This window comes from Gracilinanus agilis, chromosome 2, assembly GCF_016433145.1.
Source record: "Gracilinanus agilis isolate LMUSP501 chromosome 2, AgileGrace, whole genome shotgun sequence".
Taxonomy (NCBI): Eukaryota; Metazoa; Chordata; class Mammalia; order Didelphimorphia; family Didelphidae; genus Gracilinanus; species Gracilinanus agilis.
In genome coordinates this window covers 446,567,342-446,587,044 of record NC_058131.1, presented here as the reverse complement: position 1 = coordinate 446,587,044, position 19,703 = coordinate 446,567,342, and the positions used below count along the sequence as shown (strand labels likewise).

The following is a 19,703-nucleotide window of genomic DNA, read 5'->3' as shown; positions in this document are numbered from 1 at the left end:
ATCCTTCCTTTTCTGAAAAGCCTCAAGGATTGATCTCCTTACTTGAAACTATTTTCTTTACCCATAATCCCACTTGGGATGATTGATAGCAACTTTTTCAGGTCCTGTTTACCTTTGAGGAGAGGGACCAAATCCATTGGGAGGCTATTAAGACTGTCTTGGAACGGGATGGCCACTTGACCACTAATCCACATCACATAGAAACTGTCTTCCCGTCTAGTAGGCCAGATTGAGATTTTAATTCCCATCAAGGTAAGGAGACTCTCAACTGGTATTGCCACACTCTTTTAAAAGGACTCTGAGCTGCAGCCAGGAGCCCTGTTAATTTATCCAAAGTAAGTGAAATTACCCAAGGGCCAGATGAGTCACCCTTAGCTTTTCTTGAGCACCTTCTGGAGGCATTTAGGACTCCAGTAGACCCTGAGGCTCTGAAAATCACAGAGCTGTCAACATAACATTTGTGGCTTGGTCCACAAGGGATATACACCAGAAGTTGCAGACCTGGAAGGGTTTGAGGGGAAGCTATTATCAGAATTCATGGAAGTAGCTCAGAAAGTTTTCAATACTAGGGATGAGGCTGAAGCACCACATACCAAGAAGGCAGCTAACACAGCTTTAGCAGATGGGAGGAACAGCCAGTCCAGTAGGGTGAGGGATAGAAGGGAAGGAAGAGATGGGATAAAAGGGACAGAGTTAGGGGAAGTAGCAGAAAGGCTTTCCAGTTGCAAGGAGATCAATGTGCCTACTATAAAGAGATAGACCATTGGAAGAATGAGTGTTTGAGGTGGCTAGCGAGTAGGGACATCCCTCTGCATCTGCTGGGATGATGGGGCCAGAGCTCAGCAAGCCCCTGAGAGCCCATGGTCAAACTAAAGGAAGGGGGTGAAATGGTGAATTTCCTAGTTGACACAGGGGCCACTTACTCAGCCTTGTGGACCAATCTGGCCCATTCTCTTCCCAAAGCACCCTTATTCAAGGTGCCAATGGCCACATTGAATCCTACCCCTGAACTATATCCTGCACTGTGGACCTAGGGACAAGAACTGTAACACATTCCTTCCTGGTAATGCCTAACTGCCTCCACCCACTTTTGGGCCATGACCTACTCCACAAAGTGAAAGCCACCATCTCCTTCAAGGGAGGACAGACCAGGCTTCACTTTGATGATGCGCCCCAAACCCTCCTCCTGTCTTGCTGTTATGTTTGTAATAACAGGGGTGTTGGAAAGCTGATGGTCTGGCCAGGGCCAGGTGGCTGCAAGACACTCTCCTCCCCCACACACAGGCTTGAGTGAGTGGGGAGAGGCAAGTGCTCCTTGCTCTCAAACCCCTCCTACTCAGCAGTTGGTTTTCAGTTGAATATGGAAGCAGGGCAATGACTTCTGACAAGGCTCAGCAAAGCTAATCTCTAATGATATTCTTCTCAATTTATATTCCCCACAGGTCTGATTGAGGAACTGAGTAGAAGCTAGATATCTTGATGTTAAGGACGGAGAAGGAACAGACTTCTTAGGCTGGCAACTGACAGGAATCAAGCTTAATGGCTGTAGTGAGTATACCCAAATAATACCCAGGCACTACTATCAATGATAAAGCTTATATTGATAAAAGAAAGAAGGGGAAGGCAAAAGGGGGTAATTAGGATTTGGATAAGAACTGGGAAGCCCTGAACTGTCTGATTGAAGCTGTCCCTCCACCCCGCCCAGGTGGGAGTGGCAGACCTTTAGCTAACTTGCCCTCAAAGCTAACAGTAATTACTTCTAATATCTAAATAACTAAATAATTATTATATTGATACAGGAAAGGTCTAATCCTACTAAACAGGCAAACTCCTGAGTAGAAACCACAATGGCTTTTGCCACTATGGCCTCCCAGGCAAACCCAAAATCAAGAACAGCCAGCAGAGATCTGCTCCCCTCAACTCCCAGAAATCAACTCCCTACCAACTGCCCCCTCACCCAAAGTTCTCCGGGGGGGTCCCCTGGAATTCTGAGTGAGGCTTGACCCTGTATTTTGCAGGAATTCCATCCTGCCATTTTCTATATTACACTTGCCCACTCTCAAGAAGAATACCTCCTGACAGCACAGACTAGCAAGTCATGGATTTCCCTGTTACTGCTAGAATTCCAAAACAAGGTCCCAGGCAATTGGGCAGAGTCTAATTTCCAGGGCTTGGCCACCCATCAGCCCCTCCTGCTAGTGCAGCTTCTTAGCTCTGCCCTGCCTGTCTGGGTGAGGCAATATGCAGTCACCAGGCCAGAGAGGGGATTAGTCCTCACATACAGAGGCTTTTGGGGGCGGGGATTCTGATTCCCTGTTGATCCCTTGGAACACACCCCTATTGCCTGTGCAGAAGCCCAGTACCTCTGACTATTGTCCTGTCCAAGACCTTAGAGAAGTCAACAAGAGGTTTGAAACCATTCACCCTATGGAGCCAAATCCCTATACTCTGCTGAGTCAGCTTCCACCTGAGCATACTGTCTACACTGTCCTGGATCTCAAAGATGCGTTTTTCTCAATCCGCTTGGCTCCTGTCAGTCAACCAATTTTTGCCTTTGAGGATCCCAGAGAAGTCCTCACATGGTCAAGAATTCCCCAAGGGTTCAAAAATTCACCCACTTTCTTTGGGGAAGCCCTGGGAAGGGATTTGTCAGCATTTCGGGAAAGTCATCCAGATGTCACTTTGCTCCAGTATGTAAATGACTTATTTCTGGCTGCCCCCAGAACTGAGGTCTGCAAGATAGCCATTCTCTAGCTGCTCAAATCACTGAGCAACTTGGGGTACAGGGTCTTGTTCAAGAAAGCACAGCTCTGTACAACCTCTGTTTCTTATTTGGGCAATGAATTGGAAGGGGGAGTGAGGAAACTCTTCTGGACCAGGATTCAGGCAATCCATATCTTCTCAGTACCCCAAACCAAGAGGCAGGAGTAGGAATTCTTGGGCACTGTAGAATATTGCAGACATTGGATTCCAGGTTTTGCCAAGATCACCAAGCCCCTGTATTCAGCCACGGCCAGAAAGCTGATGAACATCAGAATGTCAGGAGGCCTTTGACCACCTGAAATTGTCTTTGGTGAGTGCCCCTGCCCTTGGGCTCCCAGACTCGTTTAAGTCCTTCCACCTTTTTGTAGACAAATGCTGAAGAATGGCCAAAGGGGTCCTCACCCAATCAATTGGACCATGGCGAAGTCCTGTAGCCTACCTCTCCAGGAAAATGGAATATGTGGCAGCCAGGTAGCCTAACTGCCTCCAAGCAGTGGCAGCCAACACCAGTCTGGTCAAGGAGGCTTCTAAGCTTACCTTTGACCAAGACCTTGTCATGACCAAACCATATTCTGTGAGTCCTTGCTCTGGAGTCCCCCAGAGAAATGGCTTTTGAATGCCTGCATCACTCAATATCAGGTCCTCCTGCTCAACCCCACCTCAGTGACTTTTTCTAATACTGAAGCTCTCAATTTAGCCACACTCCTCCCAGAAATAGGCAAGGGGACAGTGGTGAGGCACAATTGTTTACAGATCCTTGACTCCCTAACTTACCTGTGACCTGATCTGACTGATATCCATATTCCTAATGCCTTCCACACCTGGCTGATGGTAGCAGTTTAGTCCAAAATGGGGTGCCTTATACTGGAGCTGCAATAGAACCCCCTATTGTTTTGAGGCATAGTCCTTAGGACATGGGACCTCAGCCCAATGTGAAGAACTGATTGCATTGACTTGGGCCTTGTGTTGGGGAGCAGGGAAGTCTGTCAACATCTATACAGACAGCAGGTATGCATTCGCCACAGCCCATGTTCACCGGGTTCTGTACCAGGAATGAGGGTTTCTCACCTCTGGTGGCAAAGACATTAAGAATGGCCCTGAAATTCTGGCCATATTGGAAGCTGTGTGGCTTGCATCCCACCCTGCCATCATCCACTGCAAGGGCCATCAGACAGGTGACTCCTCAGAAGCCGTGAGTAATTGATTGGCAGACAAAATGGCACGGACCATTGCCTTACAGCCAGTGTCACCTATTCAGGTCATACCAATGGGGGTGTCGCATAATCCATCAGTCCTCCCTTACTCTCCTAATAATTCTGATCAGGGCAGGAGGCTGGGCACAACCTCTACTCCAGAGGGATGGCTGGTCCTGCCAGATGGCCAGACCCTCTTACCAGAAGCAGTGGGGAGACAAATGGCAAAAAGAATAAATGAGACCACATGCATGGGGGTCACAAAATTGAGCAATCTGCTGAACAGAGACTTTTATTTCCACAATATGTACCAAACCTACAAAGTTATCACCTCTAGATGTGAAGCATGTATGAGAGTTAATCAAAAGGGGGGACCAAAGGAACCAGGGGGTACCAGACTAAGAGAACTGGAGCCAGGGGAACAATGGGAGATATATTTTACAGAGATTACACCAATGAAGTATGGGTACAAGTATCTTTTAGTCCTGATAGACACCTAATTGGGTTGGGTGGAAGCATATTCAGCAAAACATGAGATTGCCTCAGTGATAGTAAAAAAAAGTTGATGTCAGAGATCATTCCTAGATTTGGGCTTCCCCTTAGAATGGCTAATTGGGCTCCAGAACTTTTTGATCTCTGTGACATATTGGGAGAGGGCTGGAGGGATCCTGTAGACTCTTACAGGTACAGGATACAAATTGGGGGATTGATGTTGGCTAAAGTTCATTTATATGCTTGTCCATCAGCAAGGCCAACCTCCTGCACCTTGTGAATTTCACTGTGCAGCCTGGGGATATGAAACCCTTGCCCCGTGGCATCAGACAGACCCCAATGTTATGCTGCACAGAAAAGGGGAATCTGGGGCTACCCTCGGATCCTATAATTGTAAAGGGTAAAATTATGGTTGGACTGGATATTTAAGAGTTTTGGTCACCAGGAATCGGTTTTCACAATTCCAATTAAAGATCCAAGTCAGGATGACTTTTATGGTAGTTTATTTACAAATAGGAAGAGTGAAAGTAGGGAAATGAGAGAGAGAGAGAAAGAGAGAGAGAGAGTTACCTTAGCCTGATCTGAAGGCCTGAACCAAGCAAGGCTTCAGAGGCCCCAGCAAAGTGGGGCATAGAGGTTAATTAAACAAGGCTTCTAGCAATGAGGCCTCTTCTAAGACCAGAGGCCTCTTTGGAGAAGCTAGTGCCTCCAGAAATGCCAAGGAAAAGGAGTCAGCCTTAACTTACCCACGTAACAATTCAAAGGGAAGCAGTCTGAGGTCTCAACCTGAGCTCCTCAAGGTCAAATTCAAAGGGCAAAATCCCCCTCACCGGAAGTTACCATTATATTTAAAAGATAGTTTTCATCACTTCCTGCATCCACCCTCCAGTTCCACATGTACAAATGGCAGCTTCAACCTTGTTTCAGACTCCTCAGGAGGCAGTCACTTGTTTTTGATTTGTCACTCACTAGCATATGTGGGTCATAGACCTCCCCCCTAGCCACTTAATTCTGAGTTTGGTGGGGTGACATATTCCTGGTGTCTAAAGTTTAAAGAATGAATAATCTCACACGGAGCAAATTTAAAGATTCCTCAGACAATTCTAATGACATGGAGCTGTCTGTTGCACAAATTATTATGGTTTTAAGTTTACATAATAGATCCTTTCCCAGCAAATTTGTGGGGGATCCAGGCATTAAAAGAAAGGAATGTTCTACAGTTAGGGATCCCACACATACCATGTGAGGAGAATGTTTTGGGACCTTTTGAGGTGTTCCTGATACATCTGCTACATTTAAAAAGCCAAAAGATAATGTAAGGATGAAATTTGTGCAAAGGGGGATGGGACAGAAGGAGCCAGAGAAGGAGTGACTGACAGTTGGTGACAGTTAAGACCAGAGGGGATTATTATTATAACAGTTTTCATCTGGTTTACTTACCAGGACTAATCTTGATGCTCCAGTGTCTAATAAACAATCATAGTATGAATTTCCCACTTTTAGGGTTACATGAGGGGTTCCTTACTATATGGAGGGGAATGTATAGGGATAATTGGCATTAAAATATCAGGATCTGGAAAATCAAAGGTTTCCCTTTTTGATTCCAAGGCCCTTGTTCTCCCATCACACCTTCATAAAGATACTTGGGCATTTTTCTGAGATCCCCCACACTGAGGGGAATTTTCACCCTCAGTAATAGCATGGACAAGCTCCATTTTTTATATATTTTTATTGGGTATTTTGTTGTATATTATCATGTGTTTCATTTGGAGTATTATTTCCATCCTTGTTTCTATTGGAATTTTGATTATTGTTATATCTGTTGTTTCTCCTATAATTCATGTTATTGAATACTTGATTCCAGTTCCTGCAATTTAACAATAAGTGGCCATGTTTTCCCTGTAAATAACCTGTTGGTGATTGATTTGTGAATTCCTGTAGAGGGGCTATGGTCTCTTCCTGATTTTTCAGTTTTTCTTTTAGCATTTTATTTTTTGTCTTTAAAGCCTCTACTGAATCACTGTTTTCCTCATGTTTTTGTGCATGGCCCTTAAACACACAGAATGCTACTCTCCTTAATTCCTCAAGATCCATAGAGTCCCAGTTCAGGCAGCTAGTTTTAAAGTAGTCTCTGACCACTTTACAACAATTCTTAAATAATTATCTACATATTTATCTAATATCCCATTCTCTGGACAAATCAAAGTCCATATATGTGTTGCCCACCTCAATAAGTCTGTCCATAAACTGGAAGGAAGTTTCATCAATTTCTTGTTTAGTCTCCTAGAATTTTGACCATGATTCAGGCCTATCAGAGCAAGCTTTCATGGCTGTCAATAATGCCTCTCAAGCCTGGTATAGTTTTGGGTAATCTGGTTCAGAACTGGAGCTCCAATGTGCATTTTCACTTGTCCAATGAATTACTCCCCTACCTTGCTCCTGATTGACAATAGAGATGATTTTATCTTTCTCTCTTTTTGTCAGAAATATTTCTAATAGATTTTCAACATCCACTCAATTGGGCTCAAAAGTTTTGAATATATTCTCTAATTTTTTCATAATTAAAATTAGATATTCCTCAAAGGAAGGAATATCTTCTTTGAATCTATTTAAATCTTAGGGGGTTGAAGAGTATATGGTGTCTTATAGACACCAAATCCCCATTTTTATTGACGGTGGGTACTTCCCTTAAGGGAAATAAGCTTTTGGTTGCATTATTTTGTTTCCTGCCTTTAGGCTCCATGTTTGGTGTTCCATGGGGTAGGTAAGGGGAGGGGGATGAGTAGGTAAGCTGAGGGGAAGGTGTTGTGAGCAGGGAGGGTCAGAAGGATGAGAGGTAGGAGGAGCAGGATAGTAAATGAAGTGCACAGGTGGGGGAGGGACTGGGGTAGAGGAGGAAGGGTTAGGGACTGGGGTAAAGGAGAAAGAATAGGAGGCATCAAGGACTGGGGAAGGAATGAATTAGGGAGGGGTTGGGGCAACAGCAAGGATATGGGGAGGAATGGATTGTGGAGGGACTAGAGCAGCAGCAGGAATGGAGTGAGGAATAGGTTGAGGGGAGGTTTGAGGCAGTAGCAGAATGGAGTGAGGAATGGGTTGAGTGTGGGTGGGGAAGTATCAGGAACAGGAATGGAATGAGGAATGGGTTGAGTAGAGGGTGGAGCAGTATTAGGAGCAGGGTGAGAAATATGTTGAATGGGGGAAGGTTTGGGACAATATCAGGGACTGGGGAGGGATGAGTTGAGTAGTGGGAGGAGCAGAATTTTGTAGGGCTGGGTGAGACAGAGATTCTGATAATGAAGAGTATGGAGAGATAAATTTCTCTTACTTTGGGATTTATTAAGTTCTTTTCAATGCTTTTCATAAAAGCTATTATTTCCCCTAAACTCTACTCAATATTGTCTAGTCAAAAAACTGAGCTTGTGATCCCCTGGATTGTTGAATAGTAGATGGGGCAGTTGGTTGGATTGGGCAGAACACTCCATGTTGTGCATAGAGAGGCTGAGATGAATCTTTTATTTGCCTCTCTAGTATATTGTTATTATTAAAAATGAGGAAGGCAGATACTAAAAGGGAGAATAGTATTTTAATAAAAGCCATGCTGATAGAGATAAATTGACCACACACCTGTAAGAAACCTATTCAAACCGCCACCTCAGCCATTTTACCTTTCGTATCTTCGCGTGCCCAGGTAGCTAAAGAGGAAGTTCAAAGTCACTTCCCAATATTTAAAGCCATCCCTCACCTTGAATACGTAATCCAAAACAGGAAACCCGTTGGGGATCACGGGATATGTAATTCCAACTATCCCAAGTGATTTTAAATAACACATTACCCCCCCCCCCGAGATCCGTTGAAAAGGACTGGTCTTTTTCAGTGGATCTTAAACCAAAAGAAAAGAGGACAAAAGCTAGCTGTGTTGACAAAAAGCCAATTTGGGGCAGTCCCCTACTGGCATAAGAGTGTCCATTCAAAATAAATGCATTCAATTCATTCAACCCCCATAGTTCAAATCAACTGCACCCCAAAGTTCAAATTTGGATCTTCATGATCCAGTGAAGGCTCTTCAGGCATCTTTTGGTGCCTCCACCAAACAGGTTCGTCATCTGGATTCTGGGGAGATGGTACAATCCTTATCCTGAAATTATTCTCAAAGAATTTAAACTTTACATTATAGATTACAAAACGTACATTTTCTTCTGAGAATTATACATTATCCCCCTGAGATTACTCCTAAAGGAATAAAAATTGACTTGCAATATAGATTATAATTCAGACATTATGGTTATAAAAACTTAACACACACCCCACCTGAGGAAAATTTTAAATAACACATTACTCCCCTGAAAAGGTCAGCCAAAGATGCATGGCTGAGTGAGTCATGGAGGTGCATGAAATCAATTGGCAAACGAAATAATAAAATTAAAAGGAGAAAATTTTTAAAAAAGGAGAAAAAATTAACTTGTGAATGAAATGTAAAATGTGCAAAAAATGTAAGGAAAATAAACTTATAACAGGCCTTTGAATCAAGGCCTAATTAAAGTGATTTAGGCAGTTTGCAATTACCCATTCAAGGCCAGGACTACAGAAAAATTGCCATTCTCTATATATATAGAGAGAGAAATAAGGGAAATGCCTTTCTTTGATCTGATTTTTCCTGCACCTTCCCAGAGAATGAGCCATAAAATGATAGCCAATCTTAGGTGCTTCACTAGGAATTTAATTTGAGGGGGACTGAGTCTCTAAGCATTAGAAAAGCTGACTCCAAAACTCAAACCCCAGTTTCAAGCCCTTCAAGTATTGGCATAGAACTCCTGCCATTTATGCAGATTCTCAGTCAAATCTCTATGACCATGTGGCTTGGCACTTCTCCTGGAATCAGACAGAGAGGCATTAAATCACAGTCCCAGTCTCAGACTCTTCAGGTATTTGCATTAAGCTTATATCACTGTAAAATCAAAAAAAAAGGATAAATAATGATTATATATGTACTTCCAGTACAAGATGAGAAAAAGGAAAAATCAATTGCTCTAATTAAAAAAAGATTGTTTTAAAAATCAAATATATATGTGTGTATATATATATATATAGCTTAGAACTAGTGATGGGTTTTGTTACTCAAAAATGAGTGTAAATGGGTTTCACAAAATAGCAGATTCACAATGAACATTCAAATAGAGTACCATAATTTCTAATAACATATTTTAAAACAATAAACAATGATGTTCAAAAATCATATACTTGTTACAACTTTTAAACCTTGGCTAAAATATTTTAACAATTATCCTTAAGAATTCTAGATTCTTCTGATAAAAGAGGCTAAAACATAGACTAATATCAAAAAATATATATAAGACAACAATTCTTCACAATAAAATATATAAAGCTTATCCTTTAAGACAACAATTCTTTAAAATAAATACATAAAAACCTTATCATTTATACAGAAGGTTACTAGGTATCTAAAGTAAATTTTTAAAAGAACTCTCATAAAATTACAATTTAAATCTCAAGGCAGGCATCAAACTCTCCAAGGTTGTACACAATTAAGGCAATTTAGAATTTTAAAATGTGTAAGATGTTCAAATGGTACGAGAACACAGCATTGTTTTTGATTACAGTAAAAATGAAACCTGAAATAAATTAGGAAATATAGTGAGTATCAGATAACAAGCTAGTCAAAACCCTCTTACTAGTTCTAATAGATTTTTATCATTATTTGGGAGTTGCAATAAAATCACAAACAGAATTAATCTAGCAGCCACAAACTTCATTAACTTAAAATGATTCAGTGCAACAGGAAAATCAATGAAATAAACAAAATTAATTCACGAAACTAATGAGCAAAATACAAAATACCAAATACAGTCTTTTAAAACCCATTCAGTCCAATTCAGGGTCCTTATAATCAGTCACTGCTCTTAGTTCAAAGTTCCGAGGAGGTATGGGGTGAATTTCTTTTCCCCTGAGTTTGAGTTTAATAATCGCAAAAAAAAGTTTGTCATTTTACTTCCTGTTTGAAGCGTAAATACTAGCGCGCCCACGTGGAATCTTGGGCTTGGGGCCAGAGAAAAGCTTAGGTCAGTTTTTAGAAAAATACCCACGTGGAGAGCCTGTGGCGGGTGGGGGGGGTGCCTAAATTAGGCCTTTAGAGAAACATGTGGAGGCTAGAATGCAGGCCATTACCAAGAGAGTGGGGGGTGAGGGGGCAATACCAAATCTTAAGCAGCAGCCGCAGAGGTCTCCAAAGATCATGGCAGTCAGGGCAGGGCGGTATTGAAAGCAGCAGCACTGTTGGGGCTCAGAACAGGACGAGCAGCACCAGCGAGGCAGGATCTGAGGCCAGTGGTCTGTACTGGTGGGCACCGGATTTGGCAGAGATCGGGGCAGGCAGGAACGTGAGGCAGTGGTCTGTACTGGCGGGTTCGAGATTCAGGATTAGACAGAGAACAGAAGCAGAGGAAGGAAGGCCAGGTCAGGACCCAGGACGGATCAGTGTCAGAGGACAGCAGGAAATCCAGCAGACCATCAGTGTCCATAAGGGCCACCAGGCCTGGGGCATTGAGCAAAATAATTCACAGCCCAGCGACAATTAAAACCATTGTCCCTCTTCCCTAAAAGGCAGCCTAGAGGCTGGGGAAAATAGGGAGAGGAATGGGTGAGGAAAAAGATCGTTTCTGAGACTCCAGGTCCCAGAGCCTCATGGCTTCTTCATAGACTATCTAAAAATTTTAGGGTCTGAATTTCAACCTTCTGGTTGGCCAAACTGTTATTATTAAAAATGAGGAAGGCAGATACTAAAAGGGAGAATAGTATTTTAATAAAAGCCATGCTGATAGAGATAAATCAACCACACGCCTGGAAGAAAGCTATTCAAAACGCCACCTCAGGCATTTTACCTTTCATATCTTCACATGCCCAGGTAGCTAAAGAAGAAGTTCAAAGTCACTTCCCAATATTTAAAGCCATCCCTCACTTTGAATACATAATCCAAAACAGGAAACCCATTGGGGATCATGGGAAATGTAATTCCAAGTATCCCAAGTGATTTTAAATAACACAATATCTAGGGTATTTCTTAAGTCTCTCCAAGAGAGGTAAAGATAAACTGTTCCACTTCCAACTATTACAATCACATCCAGGTACAGTACAAAATCTATCCCTTGTACTATATTCTCTGGGATTACAAACCAGAAAAAAAAACATTTGTCCAAATTTGGTTATGCTGTCAAAAACCCAGAAGACCCAGCTATTTACTAAGCTGTTCAATGCTTCTAACTACATTTTTAAAATTAAGATGCTTTACTTTTTGTCAGCAGATGGTGCTACTGGCTATTCCCCCCCCCCATGTGGTCCTTTTGTTTTACAGACTTTAATCCAATTAATTTTCTGGGTGGAGGGCAGGTGGAAAAACAAAGCCTGAGGCTGAGTTTCTTTTTGCGAGGCTAAGTTTAGAAGGGGCTACCAGAGACAGCTTTTTCAGCTTGTAGTTTAAAAGTTTGAGAGAGCTTTTTTTTTTTCCTTCCTCTTCAGGCTAAAATCTTTAGAAGCATATTCTTTCCTCTTTGGGGGAAAAAAAAAAAAAGCCACTTTTTTCTAGCTGGCCCCACCAGGATTTTGCTTCTCACTTAGATTTAAAAACTAGAGATATGTGGGGCTTGTTAAAAGGAAAGTAGACTTCCAGGAGTAAAACAAGGCTAAAACTTAGTTGATTCCAGTTTAACAATCACTCTCCCTAATGAAACCTGTTAATTGAAATTTGGGAAATGCCATTTAAAAGTATATATATATTTTCTATGGACACATGGGAACTATCAAACTACATTTCCCGTGGTCCAACAGGTTTCCGGTTCTGGTTCTTTGGGCGTGGGGATGCCTGCATCACCACACAGAGGACAGTTTAAATGGGAGGAGAATCCGAAAGGAAGCTCTCTGAGCTAGCAGGCGTGGGAAGAGAGGAGAGGTAACAATAATGGCAGAGGCGGCAGTTTTGAATTCTTACAGGCGCATGCTCTAATGATTTTATCCCTATCAGCATGGCTTTAATTAAAATACTAATTTATATTATTATATCAGTCTTTATCATTTTTAATCGTAATATAAATGGCAACCACACGGTCGAAATTTGAACTCTCAATTTTCTAGATAGCCTAAGAAGAAGCCATGCGGCTCTGGGACCCAGAGTCTCAGAAATGCTCTTTTTCCTCGCCCAGTCCTCTCCCAATTTTCCCCAGCCTAGAGTCTGTTTTACAGGGAAGAGAGACAATGGCTTTAATTGCCGCTGGGCTTCGAATTATTTTGCTCAATGCCCCGGGCCTGGTGGCCCTTGTGGGCACTGACGGACTGCCGGAGCCCAGCCAGTATCGTCTCACATCTGATCTCCTGACTCCTGACCTGATCTCCCTTCCTGCCGCACCACAAGCCTGCCAGCGTTCCAGTGCCTGTGATCTCCGCACCTTTTCCTGACTCACTGGAGCAGACTTGCTGCTGCTGCTAGTCCTGTTCTGAGCCCAGAACCCCGAGCCCCGCCCCAACAGCTGCTGCTACCCCCAGCTGCTGCTTTTGCCGAGATCTTCGGAGACTTCTGCCGCTACTGCTTAGGATTTGGTATATTCCCACTACCTCCCCTTGGTAATGGCCTACTCTCTTGCCTTTCCACGTGTTTCTCTAAAGACCTAATTTAGGCACCCCCCACCCCCACAAGCTCTACACGTGGGATTTCCTACAAAACTGACCTAACTTTTCTTTAGACCTGACCCCATGTGGACCTAGCATCTGAACCTTGAACTAGTGTTTACCCTTAATTGGGCCGCATGGCCTATTCACCCCCATACCTGCTCAGAACTTTGAACTTTAAAAAAAAAAAAACCCTTAAACTCAGCAGAACTCAATCAAAAGAACCTTAAATTGAACCGGGGTGAACTTTTAAACCTCGGAACTGAATGAGTTTTATTTCTGTTTTAAAGAGACTGTATCTTACTGCATTTTGCTAATTAGTTTCGTGAATTAATCTTTGTTTATTTTCGTTGATTTTCCTGTTGCACTGAATCATTTTAAGTTAATGAAGTTTGTGGCTGCTAGATTAATTCTGTTTGTGATTTTATTGTAACTCCCAAATAATGAGAAAAATCTATTAGAACTGGTAAGAGGTTTTGACCAGCTTGTTACTCTGATACTCACATTATATTTCCTACACATTTTTAAAGTTGTAAATTGCCTTATGTATACTGGATTTATAGAGCACATGTCTTTTAAAATTTATTCTGTCTTGGTAATTGTATAGAATCTTGGAAGTTTCCATGCCTTGAGAATTAACTTGTAATTTTACAAGAGGTCTTTTGACTTTTACTTTAGGTCCTTAAGAATTGTTGTTTTAAAGGATAAAGCTTTTATATATTTTATTATGAGAGACATTATTGCCTTAAATGGGTAGAAGCATTTCCTACCCAGGATTTTTTTTTAAAACAGGAAGCCAAGGAACTCCTGCATATTCTTATCTGAGGATGATTTAGACCAGAAGGTTTCTTTTTTTAAATATCTGATTTTGCTATGGAAGCAATAACAGAATTTGTTGAGAAACTTTTAGCCAAGGTTTACAAGTTGTAACAAGTATATGATTTTAAACATCATTGTTTATTGTTTTAAAATGTGCTATTGGAAATAATGGTACTCTATTTGAATGTGCATTGTGAATCTGCTATTTGTAAGATCCATTTACACTCACAGAATGAAAATCTCATTTTTGGGTAACATAACCCTTCTAGTTCTAAGCTATATATATATATATATATATTTGATTTTTTAAAACATTTTTTTATGAGAGCAATTGATTTTTCCTTTTTCTCATCTTGTACTGGAAGTACATATATAATCATTATTTATCCTTTTTCTGATCCTACAGCAATATAAGCTTAATGCAAATACCTGAGAATATGGGACTGTGATTAAATGCCTCTCTGATTCCAGAAGAAGGGAATATAAAAGCCGTTAATTAGTGCTAAAGAAAGCACATGGTCAGAGACTTGACTGACTAAAATCTGCATGGATTGCAGGAGTTCTATGCCAATACTTTAGGGCTTGGAAATTGGGGTTTGAGTCCTGGAGTCCCAGTCTTTTCTAAAACTTTAGAGGACGTGGGTCCCCTCGACTTAAATTCCTAAGCCAGCACCTAAGATTGGTTATTTATTTGGCTCACTTCCCTGAAAGGTTGATGGCAGATCAGATCAGAGAGACATATTTCCCTTGGGTCCTGGCCCTGAATGGGTAATTGCAAACTGCTGAATTCACTTTAATTAGGCTGTTTGTGGCCGGTAAGGCAATTGAAAGACAGAATTCCTCCCCAGGTGAAAACTGAGGGTTGACTAATTGGGTTTGTTTGTTCCCTGAGGCAAGGGGAGGTTGGAAACAGCCTCCCCAGCTGAAGTCTCAGGGCCCTGCCACTAAGATTAAGAAACAACTGCTTTCTAATTTATTTTAAGGATAAAAAAAGGAGGGGAAATGTTTATTCTTACCTGTTCTAGCAGCTTTGAATTGCAGACCCAAAACAAACTATTAAAAGGTTGACTTGGGGATAGTAACAAAAGTAAAGGAAAAGTCAAGAAAATTTAGGAAGATTGAGGGTACAGCCACAAAGTAAGGAGTAAAAAATTATGGTTGGACTGAATATTTTAAGAGTTTTTGGTTACCAGGAATTGATTACGCAATTCCAAATTAAAGACCCAAGTCAGGATGACTTTTATGGTAGTTTATTTACAAATAGAAAGAGTGAAAGTAGGGAAATTGAGAGAGAGAGAGAGACAGAGAGAGAGAGAGACAGAGAGAGAGAGAGAGAGAGTTACTCTGGCCTGGTTTGAAGGTCTGAACCAGGCAGGGCTTCAGAGGTCCCAGCAAAGGTGGAAACAGAGGTTAATTAAACAAGGCTTCTAGCCACGAGGCCTTCCCCAAGATGAGAGGCCTCTTTGGAGGTTAGTGCCTCCAGAAAAGCCAAAGAAAGGGAGTCAGCCTTCCACTCATCCACTTGACAATCCAAAAGGAAGCAATCTGAGGTCTTAAACCCTAGCTCCTCCAAGGCCAAGTTCAAAGGGACAAATCCCCCCTCACAGGAAGTTACCATCATACTTAAAAGATAGTTCTTTGCATCACTTCCTGCATTCACCCTCCTGTTCTACATGGACAAATGACAGCTTTAATCTTGCTTTGGACTGCCCAGGGGGCAGTCCGTTGTTTCTGATTTGTCACTCACTAGCACACATGGGTTATAGACCTCCCCCCTCACTACTTAATTCTAAGTGGAGTGGGGTGTACACATTCCTGGTGGCTAAAGTCTAAAGAATAAACAGAGGAGAGCTAATTCCATCTTCACACAGCTACAGTAATGTACTTGCTTAAGATATGTACTTGCTTAAGAAACTTGTGCCAACTCAAGCTCTGTAAAGTATAAAAGAAGTTAATATCAACTTTATAACATCCATAATATTGTTCAAAAAATGCAGGTTTCCATAATTTACCACAATTGGAATTCAAATTTAAATTTTAAAAGGGAGAAACTATATTATAAAATATAAAACCATAAAATAAATAAATAAATAATATGAAATATAAAAATACATTACTAATATATGGTAAAAATGCAAAATATTATAAAATATTTAAAAAGAATTGGTTTAAATTAAACATTTTGGGATCACTTATGGAAAATGAAAAAGAAATATAGAGAAAAAGAGACCGTTAATACAAAGAAAACATTGTTTAGAAATTCCCTAAATTTTCAAAAATTTCCAAAACTATCATTTTATTAGATTTGGAGTACACACTTTATAGTAAAAATGATGTAAGTTAAGGGATTAGGTAAGCTTTTTGCAGGGACAATGCTTAGTAATGTTTTACAAGATGGAGATTACCACAGTGGCTCTGAACAGAGTTTTCTATAGATGATAATTCAATATGTCAATGTGTAACCATATAACAGAGTTTGTCATAGAATTCTTGCACAAGTGAACTGCTGGGAACTTTGGGAGGGGAAGGAAGGAAGGACAAGATAAAGAAAATGCAGCATACACCAGTGGTAGTGGGTGGCTAAAGAGGAGCATTTATTAATTTTCTATAAATTCTAAGTTCATCCCCCCTGGACATTGTTTTGAGCCAACCACTCAGACAAGTGCCCCTGTCCTTTGCACGATTAGCAATAAAGGCCACATTTTCTGTCTGCTTACTATTATGACTCCTGTCTGCTCATTAGAGTGATTCTGAGGGTGCATAACCTCCAAGAACCCACTCCACACAGGGAGAAAGAGTTATTTTTTTATTTCTATTTATCTTAGAGAGAAAAAAAAATGGGTCACTGCTTTCCCTTGGAAATCAGGGAGGGGTAAAGGGGAATGGGGAATTTCAATAAGGAGAGTTCTTCTGGCTCCTACTTTCTGCCTTTGCCCTTAAGTTTAGCAACCCACAGGTTTTAATGGAAGGAGGGGCTTATTCCTAAACACTCTTCCCCTACTTCCCCTAGTCCATCTTCCCCTACTCACATTTCAGCTAAAAGGTTCTTTTGGCTCTTGAAGTGGGGAATCACAATTTCTCTCAGTCCATCTTTTCTTATTACTGGGGTTATAAAGATACTTAAATGGGGATACTACTATTGCTGATTAATCACCACACTGAGAACAATAGACTAATTTCTTATGAATTTCTCACTTCACACAGTGACAGCTTTGGACAGAGAAGTTTGGGTTAAGTGGTAATGTTGGAAGACAGCTTGTAAAGAGTGGAACAGCAAATTAGTTAGAGAGGATCAGAGCAAAGTTCTTTTTCTAGGAAGCTGGCTGAGAACAGGAGAAGAGATATAGGATGATAGTTTTATAGGAAAGTAAGATCAACAAAAGGGCCTTTTTAAGGATCAGAAAATGCTGAGCAAGTTTATAGATGAGAAAGAAGAACTAAGTACATAGGGAGAGGAGACTGGGGATGAGATAGAGAAAGGGGGGATGATTATGGTGTCAGAATCTTGGAGGAGAGAGGAAGGGATAGGACTGGGGATGCATTTGACCTTTACAAAGAAAAGAATCTCTTCATCACAACTTAGAGAAAAGGAGGAGAGAATGAAGGAAAATATAAAAGTGTTTTGATATTTAGAGAAGAAGAGAAGAGGAAATTCATAACGAATGGCCTCTGATTTCATAGTAAAATATGAGGCAAGGTTCTCAGATGTGAAAGGTTGGGGAGTAGGACGTTTGAAGAGAGCCATTTGAAAGAGCTGCCGTGGGAAGTAAAACTGAGAATCAATGAGAGCAAAGTAAAAAGATTCCCTAGCTGCAATGTTGAACCACTTGAGATCATAGAACTTAACTTTGTAAAAGACCAAGTTTGTACATCGCTTCTGTTTAAAAATGAAGCTGAAAATGTCAGGTCCAGCAGAGGGCAGCAGCAACTCAGAGGAGAAGCAAGGGAGAGTAGAGAAAGAATGGCTTTCCAGTAGCTTCTCCAAAATCTTGAGAGTGGCACTTATTCATGTATGAGGGCCAAGCGAAAGTATGGAATTATCCTTCTACTTGACTTCCTCATTATTTACAATATTTATCATTATTATTCTGCTGTATCTGAATGTTTTTCGATTCAATTCTTGGTTCCCATCAAGTCAATAAGTATATAAAATGCCAGATAGGTGCTGAGGCCTTATTTAATGCATAATCAGAGTACAGGAATTGCTATAGAGAATTCCCAGGTGAGGAAAAACCCATACAGGTCAACACCTTCTCTGCAACCTATACTTTCAGAGTATTGCCAGGACAAAGTATTGAGGGCTTAAGTGACTTGCTTGGGAAAATACAGGCAATCTGTTAGAGATAGGACTTGAGACCAGATCTTCTCATTTTATAAACCAGCTCTCTATCCTCTATGGCAGGCATCTATACTTGCATAACAAAATTTCCCAAAATATTTCACACAACCTGGATTTCCATAATCATGTGGGACCTGTGCTATAATCCTGATAATTTCCACTTTGGGAATTTTTTCTTTTTTTCTTTAACTTTTTTAATTAAATTTTATTTTTAAAATAGAAGTTATTCTCTCTTCTTCCCACTATTTTTGTTTTTGCCTTTGCATTCTTTTAAAAATTTCATTATTTTTAACATTCATTTCTTTTTAAATTTTGAATTCCAAATCCTCTCCCTACCTCCTACCCCTTCATCCACCCACTGAGAAGGCAAGCAATATGATCAGTTATACATGTAAAATCATGCAAAATGTATTTCCCTATTAGCTATGCTAAAAAGAGAGAGAAAAGTATATTTCAATTTGCACTTAGTTCTCTTTTGTAATCATTTTGGATTATTGTATTGATCAGAGTAGTCATGATTTTCACAGTTAATCATTATGACAAAATTGCTGTTACTATGAACAATAATCTCTCAGGTACTAATTCACTTTGCATCAGCTCATTTTGCCATGTTTTTCTGAAATCATCCCCTCTTCTCATTTCTTAAAGAACAGTAGTATTCCATCACAATCATATGCCACAATTTGTTCAGCCATTCCTCAATTGATAAGCAGCCTTCCATTTCTAATTCACTTCCACCACAAAAAGAGATGCTATGAATATTTTTGTTAGGATAAGTCCTTTTCCTTTTTCTTTGATCTCTTTGGGTTACAGACCTAGTAGCTGAATCGGAGGATTACAGTTTTATAACCCTTTGGGCATAGTTATAAATTGTTCTCCAGAATTGTTGGACCAGTTCACTACTCCACCAACATCCCCTCAAGCATTTTTCATTTCTGATAGGTATGAGGTATTACCTCAGAATTATTTTAATTTGCATTTCTCTAATCAATAGTGATTTAGAGCATTTTTTCATATGATTACAGATAGCTTTGAATTCTTCCTAAAACTGCCTATTTATATCCTTTGACCATTTATCAATTGGGGAATGACCCTTGTTTTTATGATTATGACTCAGTTCTATAGCTCAGTATATTTGAGAAATGAGGCATTTATCAGAGAAACTTAACTGTAAAAAATTTTGACATTACTTAATTGTCCATGGCACCTTTAAGCAAAATGTAGTTTTCTTGATTCTTTTTTAATTAGGTCTTTTTTTAATTTTTGCTATCAGAGACCATGATATCCCTGCTTTTTTTACTTCATGATAAGTTTTGCCCTCAGTCTTTATTTTAATTCTATGTGTAACTTTCTGTTACATATATGTCTTTTGCAAACAACATATTGTTGAATTGTTGTTGAATTCTGGTTTCTAATTCATT

At 40.5% G+C, this 19,703-nt stretch overlaps 1 pseudogene; it reads left to right on the top strand.

Moving 5' to 3' along the window:
• The first annotated feature begins 537 nt into the window (after window positions 1-537).
• LOC123233965 lies at window positions 538-3,959 on the top strand (annotated as a pseudogene).
• Window positions 3,960-19,703: the final 15,744 nt, after the last annotated feature.